The sequence below is a fragment of the Chiloscyllium plagiosum genome, chromosome 3, assembly GCF_004010195.1.
Source record: "Chiloscyllium plagiosum isolate BGI_BamShark_2017 chromosome 3, ASM401019v2, whole genome shotgun sequence".
NCBI classification, from domain to species: domain Eukaryota; kingdom Metazoa; phylum Chordata; class Chondrichthyes; order Orectolobiformes; family Hemiscylliidae; genus Chiloscyllium; species Chiloscyllium plagiosum.
In genome coordinates, this window is record NC_057712.1 from 98,371,570 (window position 1) to 98,390,541 (window position 18,972).

General features: G+C 43.4%; 1 protein-coding gene and 1 pseudogene across 1 annotated transcript in view; both read left to right on the forward strand.

Annotated features, from left to right (window-relative positions):
* Positions 1-18,972, forward strand: part of ube3d (ubiquitin protein ligase E3D) — a 164,224-nt gene that overhangs the window by 59,269 nt on the left and 85,983 nt on the right. The window lies entirely within an intron of this gene.
* Positions 3,497-3,617, forward strand: LOC122548699 (annotated as a pseudogene).

An 18,972-nucleotide genomic window follows, 5' to 3' on the forward strand; every position in this document is an offset into this window, starting at 1 on the left:
ATGTTGCCAAAGAATTGTATAGCATTGAACAACAGGAAGGTAGCTACAGATGGATCCTTGGGGGATACCAAAGATAACAGTACACGAGTAGAAGTGAAGCCATTGAAATTGATATTCTGGCTACAACTGGAGTGATGGCAGAAACCTCATTGGATTGATTTAAACATGAAATTCTGCGAAGTAGGGAAAGGCTTTGAGAGGTGACTACATACTTCAGGACTTGAGCAGAAAGAGAGGGTGGAAATGAATGCTGCTTTGTCTAGTAGGTAAAAACAATGACTGCAGACGCTGGAAACCGGATTCTGGATTAGTGGTGCTGGAAGAGCACAGCAGTTCAGGCAGCATCGAACTGCCGTGCTCTTCCAGCACCACTAATCCAGAAGCTGCTTTGTCTAGTGTCCGATTAGTTCAGTTGGCTGGACTGCTGGCTTACAATGCCAGCGGTTTGGGTTCACTTCATACACAGGCTATGGTTATTGTGAAGGGCTCTCCTTTTCAACCTTTCATTTCACCTGAGGCGTGAGATCCTCAGGTTAAATCACCATTAGTCGGATGAGGTTTTAGCCCTATGGTCTGATAGGTCTATAGTATAGCAACTTACCATTTACCTCAATGGGATAGCCCACTGAACATCAAGCCTCTCTGTTCAGAATGGTAACAAAAGTTAAAGATTTTATCAAAGTCTGCAAGATCCGCAATTTGCCTGCCTGATAGACTCAGATCTCTGTACTTAAAGGAATGACTACTTACTACAGACAAATAGTTTCTAACTACAGGTAAATAGCTATGAATTGTTGACGTATGACTCATAGTTAAAACCTTCTAACCCCCTTACATACAGCCAAAAATCATTGATCTTATGAGTGGATGGGAGAAAGGACCTCAGGAACAATTCAGTGGAGACAGACCTCAGGATTTAGTGGAAGAGTTGCTTCCATTTTCCAAATCCTTCAATTTTTTTGCCTTAACACAGGAGGCATAGAGCGATTGATGCATAAATTATAAAGTCTCTGACTTATTACATAAAAGCAACAGTTGATAGAAACACTGGTAGGAGAAAGTAAACTGGCTTTCCACAGGCTTTAAGTGTTTTCCTGGAGACAGAAAGAGAGACATTATGATGCCTTTTTGCAGTTCGAAGGCCAGTATCGTTCACACACAAGCTGTTTAGCTACACAGTTGCCAATCAGATAGTTGTTGTCAGGCTGATGGCCTTTGGCATCCAAATCTGTTTACTACTTCACAAGCCAATCAGCAACTTGCTGCAGGCCAAATCTCACACCGTCTGGAGCTGGTCCATCTACAAACGGCAGCACGGTGGCTCAGTGGTTAGCACTGCTGCTTAACAGCACCAGGGACCCAGGTTCGATTCCAGCGTTGGGCAGCTGTCTGTGTGAAGTTTGCACATTCTCCCCGTCTCTGCGTGGGTTTCCTCTGGATGCTCTGGTTTCCTCCCACAATCCAGAGATGTGTAGGTCAGGTGAATTGGCCACAGTGTTAGGTGCATTAGTTAGAAGGAAGTGGGTCTGGGTGGGTTGCTCTTCGGAGAGTCGGTGTGGACTGGTTGGGCTGAAGGGCCTGTTTCCACACTGTAGGGAATCTAATCTAAAAAATCTAATCAAAAAGCTTCCCCCACTGTTCGAATAAAGCAGCAGTGTAGATACAACTTACTATGGATTTCAGGAGCTTGCTTTTGAAAATTGCAGCAATTGCTTCTACCATCCTAGCTTTTTAAGGAAGTGTTTTTACCGTTTCATTCCACAATAAAAATACAGAAAAATAAGATACAAGGTTGGGTCAAAAGTTCTTTTTATTTTAACAAGAGAGTGGTGACAACAGATTTAAAGGAGAGAGGATCAACACATGAGGAGAGAGTTGTTCACTCCATTGCCTAAAATTGCTTCCAGAAAAGATGTTGGATGATTTGGGAATAACGTCAAGGGAACAGGAGGTGAGCCTCATGGAGCAGATGGGCTCAGAGACTGCATGAGGGAAGATGAGAGAGGAGTGAGAGAAAGATTAGATTAGATTCCCTACAGTGTGGAATCGGGCCCGTCGGCCCAACCAGTCCACACCGATCCTCCGAAGAGTAACCCACCCAGACCCATTTCCCTCTGATTAATGCACCTAACGCTATTGGCAATTTAGCATGGCCAATTCACCTGACCTGCCCATCTTTGGACAATAGATAATAGGTGCAGGAGTAGGCCATTCTGCCCTTCGAGCCTGCACCACCATTCAATATGATCATGGCTGATCATCCTTAATCAGTATCCTGTTCCTGCCTTATCTCCGTAACCCTTGATTCCACTATCCTTGAGAGCTCCATCCAACTCTTTCTTGAATGAATCCAGAGACTGGGCCTCCACTGCCCACAGGGAAGAGCATTCCACACAGCCACCACTCTCTGGGTGAAGAAGTTGCTCCTCATCTCTGTCCTAAATGGTCTACCCCGTATTTTTAAACTGTGTCCTCTGGTTCGGCACTCGCCCATCAGGGGAAACATGTTTCCTGCCCCCAGAGTGTCCAATCCTTTAATAATCTTATATGTCTCAATCAGATCCCCTCTCAGTCTTCTAAACTCAAGGGTACACAAGCCCAGTCGCTCGAGTCTTTCTGCGTAAGGTAGTCCCGCCATTCCAGGAATTGACCTCATGAACCTACGCTGCACTCCCTCAATAGCCAGAATGTCTTTTTTCAAATTTGGAGACCAGAACTGCACACAGTACTCCAAGTGCAGTCTCACCAGGGCCCTGTACAGCTGCTGAAGAACCTCTTTGCTTCTATACTCAATCCCTCTTGTTATGAAGGCCAGCATGCTATTAGCCTTCTTCACTACCTGCTGTACCTGCATGCTTACCTTCATTGACTGGTGTACAAGAACACCCAGATCTCTCTCTACTGCCTCTTTACCTAAATTGATTCCACTTAGGTGGTAATCTGCCTTCATGTTCTTGCCACCAAAGTGGATAAGGATCCATTTATCCACGTGAAAGTGCATCTGCCATGCATCTGAGCACTCACCTAACTTGTCCAGGTCACCCTGTAATCTCCTAACATCCTCATCACATTTCACCCTGCCACCCAGCTGATGAAATTTGCGAATGTTATTGCGAATACCATCTTGTATATCCTGAAGATAGATTGTAAAAAGCTGCGGTCCCAGTACTGATCCGTACCCCACTGGTCAGTGCCCGGCATTCCGAAATGGAGGGGTGGAGGAGTGAGGAAGGATGAGAGAATGCAGGCTGCAGCCCTATGAAGCAGGGGGAGGGCTTGCAGTTGGCCTGTGTGGGGATGTGGGAGACTACAGGAGCCTGGCGGCCAAGGGCTGGCTGAAAGGCAGCTGGAGGGACGGAGGGAGGGAAGCACGCACGGAGGAGGAAGAGCAAAGAGAAAAGAGAAAAAAAAGCCAAAGGGGATAAAGAGAAAGAGCAAGAAAGAAAATGTGGCTGGCCAGCACGCCTTGAAGTAGGGAGAAAAGGCAGGGGCCAGCGCCTACGGCCATACTAGTCTGAAAACGACCGATCTCGTCTGATCTCGGAAGCTAAGCAGACTCAGGCCTGGTTAGTACTTGGATGGGAGACCGCCTGGGAATACCTCAGACCTAACAGTCTCTCCAACACCAATTCCTGGCAAATATAAATTCCCTTCAGTTCAGGTCCTTCAGCCACTGTTACCTCAGGGAGATTGCTTGTGTCTTCCCCAGTGAACACAGATCTGAAGTACCAATTCAATTCTTCTGCCATTTCTTTATTCCCCGTAATATATTCCCCTGTTTCTGTCTTCAAGGGCCCAATTTAAGTCTTAACTATTTTTTTGCCTTTCACATACCTAAAAAAGCTTTTACTATCTTCCTTTATATTTTTGGTCAGTTTACCTTCGTACCTCATTTTTTGTCTGCGTATTTCCTTCTTAGTAATCCTCTGTTGTTCTTTAAAAGCTTCCCAGTCCTCCGTTTTCCCACTTATCTTTGCTATGTTATTCTTTTTCTCTTTTAACTTTATATGTTTCTTAACTTCCCTCGTCAGCCACGGCCACCCATGCCTCCTCCTAGGATAGTTCTTCCTTTTTGGAATGAACTGATCCTGCATCTTCTGCATTATACCCAGAAATATCTGCCATTATTCCTCCACTGTCATCCCTGCTAAGGTATTGCACCATTGAACTTTGGCCAGCTCCTCCCTCATAGCTCCATAGTTCCCTTTATTCAACAGAAATATTGTTACTTCCGATTGTACCCTCTCCCTTTCAAATTGCAGATTGAAACTTATTGTATTATGGTCACTACTTCCCAATGGCTCCTTCACTTCGACGTCCCTGACCAATTCTGGTTCGTTGCACAATACCAGATCCAGAATTGCCTTCTCCCTGGTCGGCTCCAGCACCAGAATCCATCTAAGAATCCATCTCGGAGGCACTCCACAAAGTCTCTTTCTTGAGGTCCAATATCATCCTGATAATCCCAGTCTACCTGCATGTTGAAATCCCCCATAACAACTGTAGTAACATCTTTGCGACTGGTTCAACTTACATCCGACATCCAGACTACTGTTTGGGGGCCTATAGATAACTCCAAAGAGGGTCTTTTTACCCTTAGAATTTCTCAGGTCTATCCACTCTGACTCTACATCCCCTGATTCTAGGTCCCCTCGCGCCAGGGACTGAATATCATTCCTTACCAACATGGCCACCCCACCCCTTCTGCCTGTCAGACTGCCTCTGGACTGTGGGAGGAAACCGGAGCACCCGGAGGAAACCCACGCAGACACGGGGAGAATGTGCAAACTCCACACGGACAGTCGCCCGAGGCTAGAATCGAACCTGGGACCATGGTGCTGTGAGGCAACAGTGGTAACCACTGAGCCACCGTGCTACCCCGATTGTCAAAGGAATTTGGCCAGATAGGCTGAAGGAAGCAAGGGACGTGGCAGAGGCAGCTAATTCGATTGTCTTGATCTTAGTGGCAAAGAAATCCGTATTTTCTTTGCATTTGCTGGTGTTGGAGCTGGTGGTGAGGGTGAGGGCGAAAGGTGAATTGGGTTTCAGAAGATGACTTGCAGTCGGAGAAATGGGCGTGGTTATTGCATTCCAGGTTGATGCTGGAATAGTGGGCACTTCAGCAAATGAGAACACATCCTGGTAGCATTTTAATTGGTCCAGGCAGGTTTGGCTAACCTATTGTTCAGCCTATTATTTCAAGTCTCTGTCCCTTGAACATCAGTGAGTAGGGATGAATGTTGTAGCAGTGGGTACGAGAGTAATCGTTTATTGGGGAGTAGCACCTCCAAATATACAGGGACTGTGTGATTTTCCTCTTTGTATTTGGCCCAGGTGATGCTTTCTGACAGCATTAAATGGGCAAAAAGATTTTTGACTTTAGGTACTGGTGAACTGTTCCGTGCCTCAACATGGAAATAATTGCACAGTTCACATGCGTTTAGAAAGTATTCAAGGCACAACTGAGCCCCTTGATCATTATAAACAAAGGCAGTCACTCTGATGGTAACTCTGACCAGGACTGATTGATTATTCGAAATGAATGTTCTCTTCAGACGGACTTTTAAAATAAAAAAAGTCACGGTGATTTTATTTAACCTTTGGGAAATTCACTTTGCTTCCATCTCAGCGCAGAAAAAAATGAATGCTATGCCATGGGTCATGAAAACTTAAATTTGATTCTCATTGTTCCCTGACGGAGATTTATATAACTTTGTACTTGACCTGGAGAAACGTGTGTGGGTTGTAGAAAGCTGAGGACTGCACATCAGGGAACAGATGAGACCATGCATCCGTCTTCGGTGACCTGTTGAACCAAGGCTAGATTAGTAAAACTGTCAAATCCCATTTGTGCAATACACTTCACCCTCTCATGAGCGATTTATGTGATTTCTATGGGAATTTAATATGAATACCGTGACTGACCTGATTTTCCACGACGTGAGCAGTGATTTTCGTTGTTCTTTTGCAAATTAAGAAGCCAGATTCAGCTAAACTAACTGTGGTTGCTACCAATAGACTGAGTTTACTTAACTTGCCTTTAATGTGGTAACATTTTGATTCTACAGAGACACTCCAGAAAGAGGAGAGGTGGGTAGAATGGGATAGTGATAGGGAAGATCGGGAGGGAAGAGTGCATTGGGGAAGGAGGTGGGTGTTTGCAATTTGTTGTTGAGTTCTGCTTGATCATGTGACTGTGGGAACCATCATAACTGAGCTGGGCCCTGTCCTCAAGCTGTGTTCATGTGTGCATCTCAATAGAGATCAATGAAGCATTCATTCATGGCCAGGGATGACAAAGCATATCACCCCCCCACCCCCCAAAAAAAGAAACAAGTAAATAAAGTAAACCTCTGGGTCATGAGCACTGTTAGCTGCCTTGTCAGCCAAGGTCAGTTAAGTCGATAAGATTTAAAGTAGAGGCTTCCTGCTGTCTAAGGTTTGATAAACATGTTCAGCCATCAGGGAATCTTGATTCTGATTTTCTTGTTTTTCATATTCTCCTTAAGACTCATGAAGTAAAACTATAATTCTTCAGCTGCTCAGGAAGAAGCAGGTTTTGTTCATTCACAAGCTGACAGTAGAGGATACAGTGGCATAATGGTAATGGTCTGACTTAATTTGACTCCAGATGCACAGCAATGTGGTTGACTCTTAAATGCTCTCTGAAATGGCCAAACAAGCCACTCAGTTGTATCAAACTGCCACAAGAATTAAAAATAAGAATGAAACTGGTGGGCCACCTGTCACTATAGCACACCCAAACCTGTAAAAATTTCTTTACACACATGGTGGCACAGTGACTCAGTGGTTAGCACTGCTGTCTCACAGCATCAGGGACCCAGGTTCTATTCCAGCCTTGGGAAATTGTCTGTTTGCACATTCTCCCTTTGTCTGCGTGGTTTTCCTCTGGGTGCTCCTGTTTCCTCATACAGTCCAAAGATGTGTAGTTTAGATGAATTGTCCATGCTAAAAGTGTTTAGGGATGTGTAGGCTAGGTGCATTAGTCAGGGGTAAATGTAGAGTAATAGGGTAGTGGAATGGGTCTGGATGGCATACTCTTCAGAGGGTCGATGTAGATTTGTTGGGCCAAATGGCCAGTTTCCACTCTGTAGGGATTCTATGATTCTATGAAACTTATCGGAGCTTGTGCCAAAATTGGAAGGGTTATCCCAAGACAAGGCAAACAACTGCATCACTGAGTCCTACTCAATGATTCATACCATACAGCCAATGTCCAAGATATTACTGTTGCTAAAGAACAGACCCAGCAGGGGTGGCAGCGTGGTGGTGAACACACCCAGCAGGGGTGGCAGTATGGTTGTGAACAGACCCAGCAGGGGTGGCAGTACGGTTGTGAACAGACCCAGCAGGGGTGGCAGTACAATGGAGAACAGACCCAGCAGGGGTGGCAGGACGGTGGTGAATAGACCCAGCAGGGGTGGCAGTACGGTGGTGAACACACCGAGCAGGGCTGGCTGTACGATGGTGAACAGAACCAGCAGGAATGGCAGTACGATGGTGAACAGACCCAACAGGATAGGCAGTACGATGGTGAATAGACCCAGCAGGGGTGGCAGTACGATGGTGAACAGGCCCAGCAGGGGTGGCAGTACCGTGGTGAACAGACCAGCAGGGCTGGCAGTACGGTGGTGAACACACCCAGCAGGAATGGCAGTATGATGGTGAACAGACCAGGCAGGGGTGGCAGTACAGTGGTGAACAGACCAGCAGGGCTGGCAGTACGGTGGTGAACACACCCAGCAGGAATGGCAGTATGATGGTGAACAGACCAGGCAGGGGTGGCAGTACAGTGGTGAACAGACCAGCAGGGGTGGCAGTACGGTGGTGAACAGACCAGCAGGGCTGGCAGTACCGTGGTGAACAGACCAGCAGGGCTGGCAGTACGGTGGTGAACACACCCAGCAGGAATGGCAGTATGATGGTGAACAGACCAGGCAGGGTTGGCAGTACGGTGGTAAACAGACCCAGCAGGGCTGGCAGTACGGTGGTGAACAGACCCAGCAGGGGTGGCAGGACAGCGGTGAACAGACCCAGCAGGAATGGCAGATGGTGGTGAACAGACCCAGCAGGGTTGGCAGTACGGTGGTAAACAGACCCAGCAGGGCTGGCAGTTCGATGATGAACACACCCAGCAGGGTTGTCAGTATGGTGGTGAACAGACCCAGCAGGGATGGCGGTATGATGGTGAACAGACCCAGCAGGGGTGGCAGTACGGTGGTGAACAGACCCAGCAGGGATGGCGGTTTGATGGTGAACAGACCCAGCATGGCTGGCAGTGCGGTGGTGAACAGACCCAGCAGGGGTCGCAGCACGGTGGTGAACACACCCAGCAGAGATGGTAGTATGGTAGTGAACAGACCCAGCAGGCTTGGCAGTACAATGGTGAACAGACCCAGCAGGGGTGGCAGTACGGTGGCGAACAGACCCAGCAGGGCTGGCAGTACGATGTTGAACAGGCCCAGCAGGGCTGGCAGGACGGTGGTGAACAGACCCAGCAGGGCTGGCAGTACAGTGGTGAACACACCCAGCAGGAATGGCAGTATGATGGTGAACACACCCAGCAGGGCTGGCAGTACGCTGGTGAACAGACCCAGCAGGGGTGGCAGTACGGTGGTGAACAGACCCAGCAGGGCTGGCAGTACGGTGGTGAACACACCCAGCAGGAATGGCAGTACAATGGTGAACAGACCCAGCAGGGTTGGCAGTATGGTGATGAACAGACCCAGCAGGGGTGGCAGTACGGTGGTGAACAGCTGGGAATCCCCAACATTAACCCATGACGTCTCATGGCATCGGGTTGAATATGAATAAGGAAACCCGCAGATTACCATCTACCTCTCTGCCTCAGCTGAAGAATCCATTCTTCTCCATTTTAAACATCCCTGATAGAAAACACTGAGGGTGACAAGGGCACAGAATGTACTCTGTGTGGAGGACCTCAATGTGCATCAGTAAGTCTGCCCAGTTATCCCCATTACTGATCAGATAGCAAGTTGTGAAGGATGGATGTACCAGACTGGATCGGCAAGAGGAACAAAATTCTTCAGATCTTTCTCTCACTAATCTACTTGTTGCAGATGTATCTGTCCATGATAGTATTAGAAGGAGTGACCACTGCAGAATTGTTGCACCATGATGATAAATGGGATAGATTCAGTACAAATGGAGCAGTTCAAATATGGGCATTCCTGAGATGCTGTAGGCCAGCAGCAGTTGTATTCAATTGCAATTAGTAATCTCATGGACCGGTGTTTACCTCTCTCTGCCATCCAGGCAAGGAATCAACCATGGTTCGATGCAGCAGGCAGCAGAGCATGCCAGAAGCAGTGTCAGGAGTACTTTAAAATGTTACATAGCTACAACACACTTGCATGCTCAAGGATGGATGCAGTGAGCAATTGACAAGAGTTCCTATAACCAACTAATCAGATTAAACTCTGCTGTCCTGTCGCGTCTTGAAAGATGGTGGACTATTCAGAATGAACATTTCCTTTCTCAACAATGGGAAAAGACAAGGCTGAAGCATTTGCAACTACCTTCAGTCATGCGCCCCAGCATTGTAGATGCTGATCCTCAGCCAATTCGATTCACTCCATGTGATGTCAGGGAGTGACTGAAGGCACCTGATACCAAAAGCCTTGGGCTCTGTCAACTACTGAAGACTTGTGATCCAGAACTAGCCACACCTTTAGACAAGCTGTTACAATATGGCTACAGCACCAGCATCTGTCCAACAAAGTAGAGAGTTGCCAAGGTATGTCATCTCCATAGGAAGCAGGACGATCCAATCTGCCAGTTACTGCCTTATTAACCTTCTCTTGATTAATGGTGTCGGGGTAGATCACCAAAATAACCTGAGGAGCCTCGAGATACAAGTCAACAATTGTTTATTGACTGAAGCTGAAAATGTGTTGCTGGAAAAGTGCAGCAGGTCAGGCAGCATCCAAGGAGCAGGAGAATCGACATTTCAGGCATAAGCCCTTCTTCAGGAATTGTTTATTGAGGCAATATTAGGAGAATCCACCCCAGAAAATATTCTAAGGTAGCAATGAGGATTTATCATACATTTACGTATGGTAAATCACGTAGACAGTACATTACTTGAATTCCGAATTGTTCTGTTTTAGACTAATACTTTTTTAAAACTACTTTAAAAAGTATCTGTTACCCCCTCACCTCACCCATCCCTATCATCACAAGTGCTATCCTTTTTCCTCTCTGAAACCTGTATCTCATTCCCATCCTTTACTGAACCCCATTGCTTTGTCTTTCTTGGTGTGACACAAGGTCATTTTAACATTCTATTTCTAGTTGAAGGCCTCAGGGTTAATGCTGGTTCAGCTACGTTGCATTTTCAAATAAACTCTGTCTGCTGTATCAGCATCTGAGCATTTTGTGTTGTTTAACTAACTTTTCTTTTATCCTTATTCAAGAAAGTAGTCAGTTTAAATAAAAACAATGATTAGTCAAGTGGATTTACAGGTTAACTCATCATACCCAAATTGTCCCATAGCATTAGCAATTTAATGGAAAATATCATTGAGAGTGCTAATGACTTGTCTTCCATCATAAGACCCAAAATAAGAATGATCATTTCATAGTGTTTTTGTGTTCATTTCCGTTCACAACTCCTCAGGTAAAGTCTGCATGCAGCAAGCTCTGGACAACATTTTGGCTTGGGCTGATAAGACTTACTGTCATATAGCTTGGAATCAGACCCTTCAGTACAACCAGTCCATGTTGAACATAATCCGAAGCTAAAATAGTCCCACCTGCCTGCTCCTGGCTCATAAACCTCCACACCTTTCCTGTTCATGTAGTTATCAAAATGTTTTACAAATGTTGTAATTGTACCCACATTCACCACTTCCTCAGGAAGTAACATGCCACACGTGCACTACCCTCTGTGTAAAAAGCAATTGCCCCCATGTCTTTTTAAAATTTCTCTCCTCTCATCTTAAAAATCTGCCCCCTCATCTAGAAATCCCCCATCCTGGGGAAAAGACAATTACCATTAGCTCAATCTATACCCCTCATTATTTTCTAAACTTCTATAAGGTTGCCTTGCAACCTCCTATGCTCCAGTGAAAAAGGTCTCAGACCATCCAGCCTTTCTCTATAACTCAAACCTTCCATACCTGGCAACATCCTGGTAAATCTCTTCTGAACCCTCCCCAGCTTGATATTATCCTCCCTATAACTGGGCGACTAGAACTGGACACAGTACTCCATATGAAGTGGAAAGTAACAAGCAAGCCATGTAAATACCAAACAATTACTATCCCTAAAAAGAGACAATCTAGTCAGCTCCCTTAGCAGTCAACAGCATTGCTATCACTGAATCCCCCACTACAAATATTCTCTGGTTCACTCTTGCTAAATTCAGCCAATAGAATCCAGCAGCGCTGAGAAAAGCCATTCAGTATATTGTACTTCTGTCTGCCCTTTGAAAGAGTCACCTGATATGTTCCAGTACACTGCTCATTCCTCATAGCTTTGCAATTCTTTTCCCCCCCTTAAGTAAGAAACTCAAGTTGCTTTTGAAACTTATCACAAAATTTGCTTCCACAGTGATTTTAGGTGGAGTATTCCAGACTGTGATACTTCTACGCATAAAAATAATTCTTCATTCTTTCTCCAATTCTGTAAGTTGACTTAAATTTGTGCCTTCTAGTTATTGATCCTCCTGCCAATGCAACCAGTTTTGTATTATTTTAACATTTCTAGCCACACCAGTCAAACATCGAAGAGTTTACAGATTGCGTATAACAAAAATGCTTGGGTAATTGCAGCCATCATTGAAGTGATAAAGCTTACTGTAGTGATTGCATGGCAGACATGTTCATTGTTGACCTTTGAAGGGAAGACTGTTGTTAAAGTGCAATTCTATCAGTGTAACTAATTATTTACATTGACGTGTTTTGCAAAAGGAACAAGGTATGCTACATTAACAGGAAATAGGCAGAAATCGCCCAAATTTGGATTCAAACACCACTAAAGCTGATTTTAAAAGTAATTGTGGGACCTAAGTTATCCCAAACTGTGGTAGTGAGCTGCCTACTTGAACCACTGCAATCTTCATGGTTTAGGTACACATTCACTGCTGTTAGGAAGGGAGTTACAGGATTTTGATCAGTGAAGGAACGATGATTTTGTTCCCGGTCAAAAGGATGTATGGTTTGGAGGGTTGGAGGGTTGTAGTGTTTCCATGTGTATAGGTTGTAGTGTTTCCATGTGTCTGCTGCCCGTGTCCTTCTTTGTGGCAGTTGTCAAGATGGCCACCATCAACCACTGACATCTTGTTTTGTTCTATAATTGACAACAACCATTAGAGAGATTTCCCTGATTCCCAGTGACTGCGGTTTTGTTAGGGCTGGTTGATGTCCAACTCGATCAAAACTGCCATGATGTTTCTTGAGTTCGGTTCTTTTCTTCCATGTTTTTCAAGGCTGTAAAAAGCTGGGTGGTCCTGGCAGATGCTTCAGATTACTAGATTATTTTGGTAATAATTCTTAAATCATTGGAAATTATTGAATACAGTGGCTTTTATTTTCATAACTTCCAAAACTTATACTGGATCGTTTATCCAACATATACACCAGTGCTCATTAAGAGTGTGCAACTTGATTTAAATTGGTCATCAGCTGACAACATAATCACAAAGAAAAGTAAATAAAACTTAATAGCAAATATTAACATCAATAATTGTTTTGCATATATTTTTTAGAAAATTTTTGTTTCAACTTTGTTGTTTTTTCTTTGATTATTTTGATATTTGAAATTACCGAACACCTTAATCTAGGGGACTAAATTGATGTGGGATCACCCTGAATTAATGGGGTTAATTTATCTTAATATTATGCTTCCAGTAGCACAATTTCTGCAAGTTAACATCCTGTCTGATATTTTTCAGCACTTGTTGGCTAACTAAATGTAAAAGGTAATTGGCCATTCTTTGTACCTGAGTTATGTTTATAATGGTTCCTGATGCTGCTGGTGTTGGTGGCTCAAATAATATTGAACATCGTTTTTATTATTAAATCCTATTACAGCGAAGAGGGCCACATGGGAAATTGGAACAAAATAACAAGTGAATCAACATATTGGTGACAAATCAGGATTTTACAAAATGACCTGGTTCAGTATCTTAGTCCTGAGGCTACTTACTTGCCAGTTATATGTTAGGCACAATGAGATTGTTTGCTTCAGATCTTCGACTAACTAATTATGTAATTAACATGAGAGGACTTTCAATTCTTTCAAAATCCATCTTGAAAGTTATAATGCTACAACACCACTTGATTTGGGGAGGCTAGGTGGGTCATGTTTTTCCAAAACCCTGCTCTGAAACGAATCAAATTGTGTTGACTTGTTTATTTGCGACATTCATGTTGAGTCTTGACATGTACCTTGTGTAGGAAAGATAAACCGCCTCTTCAGATTAAGAAAAGGGTTAAAAAAACATGTTAATTAAAACCTGTAGATTTATTACACTCTCATGAAGTGGGAACACCCCACCTCAGACTCAATTAAATTAAAAAACAAGTTAAAGATGGAACCAATTACTTCTTGCATTTGAGGTATCATCTATCTTAATAAACGTATTCTGCTGTTTCTTTTGAAATATCCAATTACTGTCTTCTGTTCTCTAAATCAAAGTCTGGGTGCCTGGAGTGCGCAGCAGGTTGGATCCCAGGGCAGGACTAAATTGCATTTGCTAAGGTCGGTTTTAATGGGAACACAGTGGGTTGGACTGGAAGCAGAGTGTCGTCAAACCTTTTTTCAATACTGCTATATGCCATGTATGATTTAAAGAAAACTCCACGGTTCCATCTGATTTCCAAGCAATTAGTTTTTCCTTTTACTATTTAATATGTTTCAAGATTTGACAAAATGCTAACTTCTCTCACCAATTCTTTTTAACTGGGATTGACTCTGAGCTTGTTAAGGTCTCTTTTTCTGGTTTCTGCAGGTATTGTTTGGGGCCGAAAATGACATTTAATTCATGCAGGTACTCTTACACAAATTGTATTCCTCATCAAATTGGCGGTAGCTTGCCAGAAGAATGCAAAGCAGGGAAAGCATAACATAAATTGCTTTGTTTTGGCCATAAGATTAGAAGATATGGGAGCAGACATAGACTAACTGGCTCATTAGTTTTCTCTATCATTCAGTGAGATCACAGCTGATTTAATAATACTTAAATCCACTTTCATCTCTTTTCCCCATAACCCTTGATTCCCTTTTTGATTAAAAATCTGTCAGTCTCAACCTTTTAATATCTTTAACGACCCAGTCTTGATAGCCCTCTGCTGTACAGAATTCCAAAGTTTGACTACTCTTTGAGGGAAAACGATTCATCATCATCTCCACCTTAAATGTGCAACTCCTTATTCTGAGATTATACCCTCTGGTCCCAGATTCTTCCGTACGGGGTAAAGAATCTTTACACATCTACATTGTCTTGGAATATTTCAGTAGGGCTCCTCTCTTTGTTCTCAGCTCCAATGAATGCAAATTCTAACTGGGATCAATTCAGTAAACCTTCTCTGGTCTGCTTTCAATACTAGTATATCTTGCTTTGGATAAGGTGTCCAAAATTTTGCACAGATTTTTAGCTGTGGTCTGAATTGTTTAGTTTTGTCAAGAAGTCCCACATTTCATACTCCATTCCCTTTGAAATCTGAGCCAACATTCCATTTGCCTTCCCTATAACGCTGTGAACTTTGATTTGGATTTATGCACATGGACTCTTAAATTCCTCTGTGCACCAGCTTTTTTGCCTTTAAATAATATTCAGCACTTCTATTCTTCCTGTGAAAGTGCGTGACCTCACACTTTCTCACATATTGCTCTGTCTATGAAGGTTTTGCCCTCTCACTAGGTGGCTTTGTGGACTTCGTATAATCCTCACCATGTTTCCATGTTTCCCTGGGAGAGATTGCAGATCAGGTTGAAATAAAGGGGCATTTTCTTGACAGCAACTTCTAACAAGTGGAGTGCTACAGTGACCAGTCACAATGATTTACAATCGATATTAATGACCTGGATAAAAGAAGTAATCCACTATAGCCAGGATTGCAGATGACACAAAAATAGGTGGGAAGGCAAGTGGTGAGGATGATATTCCTGAAACTGAAGATACTTGAAAGAGTACAATCCCTTTCCTCTTTAACAATATATTCTTGGCCTTCGTTCTGTCGCTGACCATCACCTTGTTATCTTGGGCACAATGTCAAAATAAAAAGCCACCACAAAATAATGATACTTAAAAATTGTGTGGAATATTCATTTGATATTGGGTTCAAATGTAAACTAAATCCCCCCCCTTCTCTCACTTACTAACTGTGTCCCCTCTGTCATCCCAGTTTTTCTACCCTCCACTGACTGCACCATGGAAGATGCTGAGCTTCCCTGGGAGAGATTGCAGATCAGGTTGGAGAATGCACTGAGACAAGCCTGGATCTGGAAGACCTGATTGCATCACCCTTGGCTTGGATAGCAGCAGGTTGGGCTGGCTGACTGTGAATGTTCAAGGCAAAGATGAGCATGAATGCTGTTATTCCTGATAAAGAACACTTGTTTTGTACTCTGTGAAGTTAATGTCACTCCTTTGCTGGTGCCTTGGTAATCATACTGGAGGACAGGTTTCTGTGACACCCTTGGTCCCTTTAGAACTCTAGAATCTGCAGCTGTATTGGGAGTAGTAGGAGTCTGTATGACTGTAGTTTTTTTTGTCTGGTTACAGATGCTACCAGAGTTGGCACTGAGGTCAATGACCTTTCACTAGATATTATAGACCATAATGTTAACTATGAGAAGACAGATGGTGGTGGTGGAGGCTTGTTTTTCAGACTGGAGGCCTGTGACCAATGGAGTGCCACAAGGATCGTTGCTGGGTCCACTACTTTTCATCATTTATATAAATGATTTGGATGCGAGCATAAGAGGTATAGTTAGTAAGTTTGCAGATGACACCAAAACTGGAGATGTGGTGGACAGCGAAGAAGGTTACCTCAGATTACAATGGGATCTTGACCAGATGGGCCAATGGGCTGAGAAGTGGCAGATGGCATTTAATTTAGATAAATGTGAGGTGCTGCATTTTGGGAAAACAAATCTTAGCAGGACTTATACACTTAATGGTAAGGTCCTCGGGAGTGTTGCTGAACAAAGAACCTTGGAGTGCAGATTCATAGCTCCTTGAAAGTGGAGTTGCATGTAGATAGGATAGTGAAGAAGGCATTTGGTATGCTTTCCTTTATTGGTCAGAGTAGTGAGTACAGGAGTTGGGAGATCATATTCAGGCTGTACAGGAGCCTTTAGGTCACTTTTGGAATATTGTGTGCAATTCTGGTCTCCTTCCTATTGGAAGGATGTTGTGAAACTTGAAAGTGTTCAGAAAAGATTTACAAGGATGTTGCCAGGGTTGGAGGATTTGAGCTACAGGGAGAGGCTGAACAGGCTGGGGCTGTTTTCCCTGGAGTGCTGAGGCTGAGGGGTGACCTTATAGAGGGTTATAAAATCATGAGGGGCATGGATAGGATAAATAGACAAAGTCTTTTCCATGGGGTGGAAGAGTCCAGAACTAGAGGGCATAGGTTTAGGGTGAGAGGGGAAAAATTTAAAAGAGATCTCAGGGGCAACGTTTTCACTCAGATGGTGGTATGTATATGGAATGAGCTGCTAGAGAAAGTGGTGGAGGCTGGTACAATTGCAACATTTAAAAGGATCTGAATGGGTATATGAATAGGAAGGGTTTGGAGGGATATGGGCCGGGTGCTGGCAGGTGGGACTAGATCAGGTTGGGATATCTGGTCGGCATGGATGGGTTGGACCGGAGCTTCCGGTCGCATAGAGACATAGAATCTCTATGACTCTATGTCTATCTCTCCATAGATGCTGCCGGACAAACTGAACATTTCCATTGTTTTTTATTTTCATTTCACAATTCCCAGAATCTGCAGGATTGTACTTTTGTATTGGCTTTATGGAAAGCAGACTGGCTTCTCACAGTATCTCCTTAAGTACGTTACAGTTTTGGGGCCCCTGCTGATTGAGCTATGACTGAACAAAATGTGTAGAATACAACAATCATTCTCAAAAGTCTGCTTTGTTTTCAGTCATTGACACACATTAATCATTCATCCTGGTGTCCAAGTCCATTTTTTGAGCTTATGCAATTTAACCCCTTACGTTTTCTTTTCATTTGACCTTTGAGCAATCTGAGTTATAGATGGTCTGGATCAGTGTACAAAATCTCTTCTATCATGGCATCCTCCTGAGTTTTTTTTATGGCTGTTTTTTGGGGCTGCTTTTTAGTTTCAGATACTCCTTTTTAATTTTGGCTAAATCATTTATGAGGTGATGCACTTGTGTAGTTAAATTTTTTTATGTTTTCATATGGGCATTTGGACTCTGAACAGAAGCAGAATTAGAAGAATTCATCAATGTCCTCAATAATGATCAACCCTCCATTAAATTTAAAGTCACAACACAACAATGAAGCATTAATTTCTAAGAGAGCAGCGAAATTAAATTGGCAGAAGACAGTGGACACAAATTATCATCTAATGTTGTTCTGAAATTAACTGACTCACACTGTTATACATAAACAGCCATCACCCTGAACAATTTGTGAGATCACAGCTCATGTGTTTCCATCATCTATACTCAAAGCTGAAAAATTTCAACCAGGCAGTTATTACCTTTTTTACTGGACCTCAGATCTCAACCCCAGATTTATACTTGACTATTGATACAGTGTTCATTACAGTAGCCATCAACTGTATTTTCCTTGTATAGTAGCCCCTGAAACAAATGCAGCCTTAAGTAATTTCACATTCCTTTGTGAGGAATTTATTACTTCAGTAACTTCAAGGTTTCCTGGCATTTGTGTTTTTTGTGTAAGCTGAGTGTCTCATTGTTGACAGTTGTCTCTTTTTTGCAGCCTTCCAATGCTCCCCTCCCCCCTGCAGCCACCACCTCCCACCCCACTTGCAACCTCTCCTTTATGAAAGTGAAGACATTTAGTCAGTGTGAAGAACATAGAAACATTAGAAACAAGGTAATAGCCAATCAGATTGCGGCATCAATTCTACCTTGCTAGCTGCCCTCACAAGCCTCAACTCCTTCCAAGATCATAAATTTGTCTAACTCAGTCCTGAATATATTTAATGACACCGCTTCCATGATCTTAGGTAGAGAATTTTAAATTTTAATGATCATCCAGGGAAAAGTAAGTTCACCTTATCACTGTTTTATGTCTCTTAACATGAAGCTGTGCCTCCTAGTTTTAGATTTCCTTGCAAAAGCAAACATCCTCTCAACATCCACCTCGTTAAGCCTCCGTCCTCAAAATCTTCTATGTGAGTACAATCACCTTCCATTTTTCTAACCTCCAAAAAGTTCAGATGCAACATGCTCATAAGATAACCTCTTCATCCCAGAAATCAAGTTAATGAGCCTACTTTGAACAGCCCCTCATGCAAGTATATCCCTCCTTAAATAAAGAGACAGAACTATGTGTAGTCTCCCACATGTGGTCTCATCAATGCCCTATACCATTATAGCAAGCTTTGCCCGTTTTTGTTCTCCATTCCCCTTACAATCAATGACATTCCATTTGCCTTTCTCCTAATTTGCTGTTCCTCCAGACTAATATTTTGTGATTCATGTACAAGTGTGGCTAGATTCCTCTGAATTGGAGTATTTTGAAATCCTTCTCCTTTCAGTCAATACTCAATTTTTCAATTCTTCCCACCAAAGTGGATGAGTTCACATTTTCCCAAATTGTACTCCATTGGCCAAGTTTAGACCCACTTACCTCTCAACATCGAGGAAAGTGTGTCCAGCAGGCTAAGATAAAAGGTAGGGAGGAGGGACTTGGGGGAGGGGCGTTGGAAATGCGATAGGTGGAAGGAGGTCAAGGTGAGGGTGATAGGCTGG